Here is a 9,092-nt window from a genome sequence, read left to right on the forward strand (position 1 = left end):
AAAAAAAAAGGTTAGTATTGTTTTAGAACCTAGTTTGAAAGAGAAAATACAAGTTTTTTTACCGACAAATACCGAATTGTATATCTTGAATCACCATCCACTTTCCGTTCTTAAACAGATTGTAATTCACTTGTGTTTGAAGTGACTTTGACCCCGATAAACCGAGAAATTTTTTCTTGAATGAATTATGGAGAAAGTGTGGTATCTCGTCAAATTTCCTCACAGTCTTGAACTCTAGTTCTATTTCGTAATTTCTACAAATATATTTAGAAATCCATGATGTGAGGTGGGGCAAAAGACGGAAGCAAAGAGAGAATTGCGGTAGTCTTAACTGTCGGTCTGGAATGGGTCGCTCATAACGTCCACGTACTCTGTCTCAATCTGGAAGGTTCACTCAAAACGTCCATTTGCTCCATCCGCCGCGTACCGTCTAACGTGTCTGCTCTCATGCACTATCCGCCACCAACTGGCTGCTCGCGATTCACCGACCCCGCATGCCTACCGGTGGGCCCCACATGCCTCACTTCCGACAGGGCATACGTACTCCCTCATTTCGGGTCCTTCCTTACAACACAGCCTGGCTCATAACACCACACGCTCCACCTGATCTGAAAATCATTCAACCAACATGCCCACACTCCTCAATCCTGACCACACGCCTTAACTTGTCTCGTAACAAGCCAACCAGTGAGGAGGACACTGCTTCCTCTGCGACAGCCGTGGGACCTCAGGACTGGCTTCAGTTCCTGGCATGTTGCTGTTGACTTCGTCCTCTTGTCCACTACTGTTGGCTCCATCCTCCGTCGCAGTGATGATCCTGCGCACATCTAAAACATGACGTGGCATGCAATCTACGGACACATTGTCCCTCGAATTTACAGAAATGTCTGTCCTCTTTCCCCATTGTGATGTGAACCGCGCATTTGAAGGTTTAACACAGACTTCTTCCCCGACCTGCACAAAGGCTTGCACTTTCTCTTCTGCGTGTTGCAGCGATGTGGTACATGGATGTCTCCACTCGTACTTGAATATTGCCTTGTGTTACACTGACTCCTCAGCCTGCCCCGAGCTCGGTGACATGTTATACCAAAAAATAGCCTCGACTGGTGAGATGAGGCCCCTCTCTGTTATGATCTTGATTACGCCTCTCCACAACCCCATCCTTGACTGGTATACCGTCCTGAAGATACGGCTAAGATGCCACTTGTCAATCATTTCCCCCAGCACCTCCGAGCGAAATGCAGTGCCATTGTTCACAAGCAGCTCATCCACAGGGCCTCGTTCTAGGAATACCTCATTCAGTATTCTTGTGATTTCCTCCGCGGCCCCCATCGTCATCTCCCTCCATTATCCAACCACCCGGTCTGCAGTCGACAATCGAGAGGTATACCTCCTGCCGGCAGTGCATCACGTCCACTGCCAGTCATTTCCAGTTGTCTTCAACTGGAATGCTTCCTACCTTATCCACACCCAGCGCGGGGTCAATGGACTGGTACCTGTCGCAGCTCCCAACTAATCTTTGTTCACTCTACCTGGTCACGTCAGAGTCAACTTTCCTGGCTAGGAACAGGAATCTCCCCCCCATGTGATAATGGTATGCAATCTCTTCAGCTCTGAACCACTCAGTCGACACACTGCAGCCACTCCTTGGTCCAGATCTTCTGGCACTTGCAACTGGGCTTTCTTTACTCCGGTCAGGATGTCCACTCTAATCCTCTCGGAGGGCACAAAAACCACACTCAGCTTCAGGTCAAACTCGGCAGCTAGCTCGCCCAGAATTCCCAAACGGCGTTTTATCAGCATCTCTGCACCCCCTTTGGTTCGCACCCTCCGCTCGCCACTAACCGCTGACCACTAATCCCACCCATCTAAGTACAGTGGCCGAATCGGTCGGGATCTCGATGGTACGGAGCCCTCACATCATGGCCAGGTTCAGACCCTTCAACGAGGCATCCAGCTCCGCCACGTTGATGTAGTTGCAGTCGTCCTTCTTCATGAGCCAGGCCGCATCCTCTACCACAACACCTTCAATTTCCAGGGCAACGCCCGTTGCTATGCTGCTGGCAACACACCACACGATCCCATCCTTCAATTTGGGCACATACCAGTTCCCTCTTCAAGACTTCTTGCATCATGGCAGTTTTCTTCTCGCCCACTTTGTCACTCCACCTCACCCCTTCAGCTCGCCTCCTGATGAAGTTGCATGCCGTCCAGAGCCATCCTGCAATCGGGTAGTGTCCCAGAAGCTTCCCACACACAGAAAACAGTTCTAGCCTACTCGTCTTGGATCCCAGTCCTGGGATCTCATTCCCTCTCCGAAACACCAACGCGCCGGCCTTGTCTCTCTGTAGCTTGAGTCCCAGCGCAGCTGCTCCTTCAATAGATTCCGGCGGTTTAGCAGTTAACCCAAAGCTTCCATCCCCATCACCACATCGACTCCGTCCACCACGCGGTCTATCACGATCGTGCACAATCTCAATCTCGTTTCTCTTACCATCATCTCCACATCGGTAATTCTTTTGCATTCAACTTTCGTACCATCAACAGCCCTTAAACGACTCACTTCACTCCATTCTTTCGCCATCCCCGGAGTCATTAGGGTAGTTTAGCAGCCTGTGTCCATGAGGGCTTGTGATACCTTTCCGTTCACCACGCCATATATGACTGACAACAACTGTATATGCGTCTCTATTCTTTCGACGGGATGACTACCGGCGCAGTAGTCTCCCTTACACCGTTTCCTTGAACTCATTCACTAGCGTTGTGGCCATTTTGTCGATAGCAAATTACTCCTTGCAGTCTCTAGCCATGTGCGAACCCTAACACCGAAAACACTGCCCGTTGAAGGGACGCACACGTTTCTTTTTCGACCCCTCTCCGCCGCTCTTTGTTTGACACCTCGTTGTTGCAGTTACTGCTAAAAGTGTCGTCCTGCAACAGGAGACGATGGCCCTGGCCCGAGATATTACCGCTCCCATCGCCATGGAGTGAATATTCGGCAGCATTTGCAGTTCGACCGACACGTGATCACAAAATCCTGTCACAAATGCTAATTTAACTGTTTGTTCCAACGCGTCATTCCTGTATCCCACAAGTTTGGTCAATGCCCTGATTCACGTTGGCAAACACATCGACCTGTTCACCGTCCAATTCGCTTTCTCCATTCAACCATATACCATAGGTGGCTCTCTAAAAGTCTCTATCGACCGGCGCTCTAATTTTTCTGCGCTTAACTGGTCCCTCTCCATTTACAGGTATAGCGCCAACGCCGATCCATCGAGGTACAACGGTATGAAACTCGCTAGGTCATCTATATCTTGGAGTTTTGCCACCAACTTAATTTTTTGCAGCCAAGCGACAATATCCCCCTCGCCGCAAAATGGTCTTGTTCGAAACACGGACCATACGCGCCATTTTTCTTTTTTTTTCTTTTCTGAGCCGTTACAACACAGCCTGGCTCATAACACCACAAAATCTTAAATGAGTTGGTATAATATACATCTGTCAAATGCTAGATCACTAAATCGTTTCAATCGATTTTAATTACCCATCGAAAGTGCAACTTCATACCAATATATGTTACAAACATTCGGAAGCTAATAGGTTCCTAACACAAATATTCCCATGGGTTTATTATATAAACAAGCATTGATAGATGTGTATTAATGTTTTTCTTGTAATCATGGAAAATCTTATTAAATCAATTTTTTTTTTCTCTGAGCCAGGTCTGCATCAACTGACTAATGACTCTTCACGTGACAGAAGATAAGACTTGGGAAGGAAAAGTTATAACAATCGATCGATACTAGTAATATTATAAGACCATAGTAATATTATAAGTACACATTATAAGTACATAGTTAACGGAATTTGAGATTTGAAACGTATTAGTGATGTTAATGCCATCATAGAATGAAAAAGTATAATGTAATTAGTTAATAATACCGTCGTAATGAGAAGAAACTATATTTCAATGACAAATTTATTTTCCCTGATTTTTGAATTAACAACGGTAATTCTAGATGCATTTTGCTCTTATTAGATCATCGCAGCGAAAGATAGACTTCCCTTAGATAACCAAATTACTTACTGATAAAGTAATAACTGTATTGATGTACAATAATATACATGATAGCCGTGAAACAATGATAATGATTGAGAGTCGCCACCCACGCGAAATATATATAAGTAAATTTCGTGCCATCATACTTTATGGAGAAAGAGAAAATCTAATTAATAACTTTTAAGAGGTGAAAAGTACACATTGGCAAATATCCCATCTTTCACGAAAACGAAAGATATCTCTGTACAGGTTCTGTGTTATTAAATAAAAATAATATCAATTATTAATTTGTTGCTTGCTTCTGTTTATAGCTTAAGTATTATCAATTTATGAAACTCTTTTTCCTCACTGCATTAAATAATATGATGGCATTAGCTTAACTGTTATTTTCCGAGTGGATTGCTTCTCTGAATAATTTCGTTTGTTCATTAAAAGGAGAAGCTTACTTTGGTGGTATTTTAGATTATTACGAAGAAGGGAGAAGCTACATAAAAATTAAATCAATTAAGTATAATATAAATTAGTACATATTAATTTCTGCACTAATAAACATGCCATTGATGAGCTAGATGAAACAATTTTCCATACGAGTTAAATCAAATTGCAGATCATATTAATACAAAATTATTAGATAACATCACTGTCATGATTTTCAGATAACCAATTAGATAAATATTACGAATAAGACATGTTATTTAAATTTTCTTTTAGTGTGAAATTAAATTAATTGCATTTCTTTGATCTTCGAATTGCCAAAGACAAAACATGAGAAAAAAAGATCTGGAAAAAGTAAGCTCTTTTTTTTCTTCCTGTTATTTCTTAAAAGAAACTAACATATATTTTTACAAAAATATCTTTCTTCGTATCATTTGTTTATTTTAGATATATTTATGAAATTAAACGCAGCAAATTGTTTTTCAAAGTAATCAGTTTTGCAATGAACAAAGACTATACGGTCTATAGTGGAGTGGCGGTTCTATTCCTATACGAAACAAAATATTCATTTCTTCTATATTAAATATACATCAGACGAATAAACAAAAATGTTACAGCTCGTGAAATTACGACATAACCGAGTTGATGAGAAAGTCTGGATGCAATCTGCCGATCCGTTAGGATTAGCGGGCAAAACTGCTTAGGCACACTTTGATATCATAGAAAAATGATTAGTCATGAATACTATAATAAAAGAAAAAAGATCGATCAAGTGAGAAAGTCCGGCTTATAATAATATCCCAATCAACTCCGAGCTTGAAACACATTCGAAATACATTGTATTATGTCGAAAGATTCCAGCACAAATCTTTCACAAATACAGACTACACAAATTACCAAACGCTCTCCAACATAGTTTGAGCTCAACAAAAATCAGTATAAAAGAGTTGAACTCATCACCATATCTTTCATATTCAAGTGTCCAAGTACAACCGCCAACATAATATAACCCAATCCTATCACACGCAAAATCTACAAAGTAGTACACATATAGCAGAACAAACTGTAGTACAATGATCTAAAACATGTTCATGAAATTGGTTAATTGCATTTTCCACTCACATTGTATTGAAAGATGAGACAAAGTTTGAAATTCCAGCATAGTTCTCTTCAGATACATTTTTGCTCCACTATGAGACAAGACACAACACACCACAGCGGTGGCACCATAAAATACATAAGTTTACCCATTTATCTATATAGGTCTTGAAAACTAGCAGAGCACGGTAAGCCCACTATTATTGAAAACATTAAAAAACGAAAACGAATAATATTATGTTGCTCATAGATATCTGTACACATACCACAGTCTATGTCACCTTCCTCAGAGAGCTTATATGAATTGTTTGGGTTAGTGCCATCCTATATTTCGATTTAGTGCCATCCTAAATGTTGGTACATAAGTCTACGTTAGATAACAATGTATTAGACACAAGAAACTTGAGTAAAAGGTTGAATGGATATATTTCAGTTTCTTGGATATATCACCACAATCTAAGCATAAACATCTTTAATTCACAAAAAATTAGTAGAAAGACAATGCAGAATTACAATAAGTAATCTTATGAATTAAGTATTCCAGCGCCACCCACCAATATATATATATATATATATATATATATATATATAAACGGCAGTTTGTCTGTGCGTGTTTCTGTGTGTCTGTTTGCTTGTACCCTCACCCTGATCACGGCTTTCAACCGATTCTGATGAAACTTGACACACACATAGCCCAATGTCATAATTCAAAACTAACGCAGCGAAAATTTTGAAAAGTTCCCCCAGTTCTGATAAAAATCGATAAATTCGACATGGGGTCGAGAATCAGAAACACAAACGAAAAACTGTCTATGGGACGCAACACCACCTTTTTTAATCACAAAAAAAAAAAAATTTAACATCTTTTTTTCCATTTTTTTGCTATTTTTTGGCTATAACTCTCTAAAAATGCTTTATAGTTATTTCCCTTACAAACCTGAGCAACGCCGGGCGATACTTCTAGTATATATATATATATATATATAAACGGCAGTTTGTCTGTGCGTGTTTCTGTGTGTCTGTTTGCTTGTACCCTCACCCTGACCACGGCTTTCAACCGATTCTGATGAAACTTGACACACACATAGCCCAATGTCATAATTCAAAACTAACGCAGCGAAAATTTTGAAAAGTTCCCCCAGTTCTGAAAAAAATCGATAAATTCGACATGGGGTCGAGAATCAGAAACACAAACCGCAAACTGTCTAGGGGACGCAACTCCACCTTTTTTACTCTCAAAAAAATTTACCATCATTTTTTTCCATTTTTTTGCTATTTTTTGGCTATAACTCTCTAAAAATGCTTTATAGTTATTTCCCTTACAAACCTGACCAACGCCGGGCGATACTGCTAGTATATATATATATATATATATATATATATATATATATGATAATACATGCTAAAACGAATTTCTGTGTGCCAGTGTGTCACACTTTGGCCCCCCTCTCTCACTATTCAATGACACGTCTACTATTCCTCATGTTGGGGTGAGACTAATAGTAGGCAGAGAGACGGGGAGGGCGGATGTGATGGTAATGGGGTGATAGTAATAGTATGAGCTGTAGTTGTGATAGAGGTGGAGGTGACGGTGATTATGGTTTTGGTGGTCGTGGGGAAGACGGCGAAGTCAAAGTTGGTGGTGGCGTCAGAAGTCTAAATGATATGTGTTTGATAGCTGTGTTGGCGATGGTAGTGGTACAGGTGATGGTGCTGGTTGAAAACAACCAACAGAAAGAGAGAGAGAGAGAGAGAGAAAAAAAAAGATGAAGAGAGAGAAAGAGAGAGACTGACAGACAGACAAACAGACAGACAGAGAAAGACAGAGGTTAGATAGAAAAAAGTCGATAAATTATATTATTGTTTTGATGAAACTTGTTCATTGCTTGAAAGATTTTGGTCAAGTTTGATAAAATTTAATATGTACTCAATGCATGACGTGTCATTGTTGGGGTCAAAACCCAATGAAAAGCCCTTCACAGAAGCTAGCTTAAAAGTCGCTTCACCAGGCGGCTTTTAAGCAAGTGTATATAATATATATATATATATATATATATATATATATATGTAAAGGTTAAAGTTAACTTAATTTTTTAAAGGCATCTTAATATACTACGATTTTTTTTCTGAAATTTTTTTCTGTAAAAAAACTTCATCCTATATTAGTATGTATATATATAACGGGAAGCTTTATGAAAATAAACAAAAGACGAAGGCAGGTGGAATATAAACAAACAATTGTATTAGTATGGCGCTCAGGAATATAAATAAAACAAGTCTTTTACGTTTCGAGCCTACGCTCTTCAACAGAAAGATACACAGAAAAGAAACACGGAGAGAAACAAGGAGAGAAAAAAAATGCGTGCAGAAGCTACCGAATTAACATGGCGATCTGGCGATATATATCAACATGGCAATATATATATATATATATATATAGGCGTTGTGAGTGGATCTTGCAGACAAGAACTGATAGAAGCCAGTTGTGTACATATATATATATATATATATTATATGTACATATGTGTGTGTGTGTGTGCGTGTGCGTGTGTGTACGTAAGCTTTGAGTTGGGTAAAAGAAAAGGAGACCCATAAACTAAGTCTGAGGCTTGCAAAAATTAAAAAAATCGAAGAACTAGTTTCGATACATTCGACTAAAATTCTTCAAGGCGGCACCCCCAAAATGGCCGCACTCTAATGACTGGAACAATATATATACATACGCATACCCACATCCACACACACGCACACACATATGTACATGACAGTGCTGAACAAATGGTTACGACAATATTCTGAGATACTAAGAGTCCCATTCAGTTAACATATAAAAGAGCAGACGAATCATACAGCAGTAACTTCACTGCATAGACTATAGCATTATCACTGCATACTATTTTGAACACAGTCAGATCTAAGTGTAGAACAGACTGGTTTACTCCGACCTTATTCCCTGTTTTCACTCCCGGTATAATCATCACCGAAGTTACATGAACACCATGGAGTGTTAAAAACATCCACGTACCAAACTACTTAAATTGTACATCAACCAACACATACACATCGGAGATTGGAGTGAGATTTTTTAACCATACACAGACTTCATTTATCTGAAGTAATGGATAGATTTTGTCTTTCGACTCAATATTTCTAGACCATAGACTTTGTCAGTAGGAGTTCTAATAAAGTAAAGATCAACAGCAACACCAAAATGTTGATTCGGTAATAAACTACTGTAACAAGTAACTTTAAAAAAATGTTGGATTAACAGCTGGTGTCTTTTTAATTTATTATATTTATTCATATATCATGTGTGTGTGTGTGTGTGTTTGTATGTGTGTGTGTGTGTGTGTATGTGTGTGTGTGTTGCATTGTCGACTCTTGCTTATAATGCTCCCTTTTCTTGTTATAAAGAAATTTTTGTTAAAGACAATATCAACCTCCCGCTTGCTTTGGATTTTTATAACTTATCACTTCATGGTGTGATGTGTCAGAA

The sequence above is a fragment of the Octopus sinensis genome, linkage group LG2 (genome assembly GCF_006345805.1).
Source record: "Octopus sinensis linkage group LG2, ASM634580v1, whole genome shotgun sequence".
NCBI lineage: Eukaryota > Metazoa > Mollusca > Cephalopoda > Octopoda > Octopodidae > Octopus > Octopus sinensis.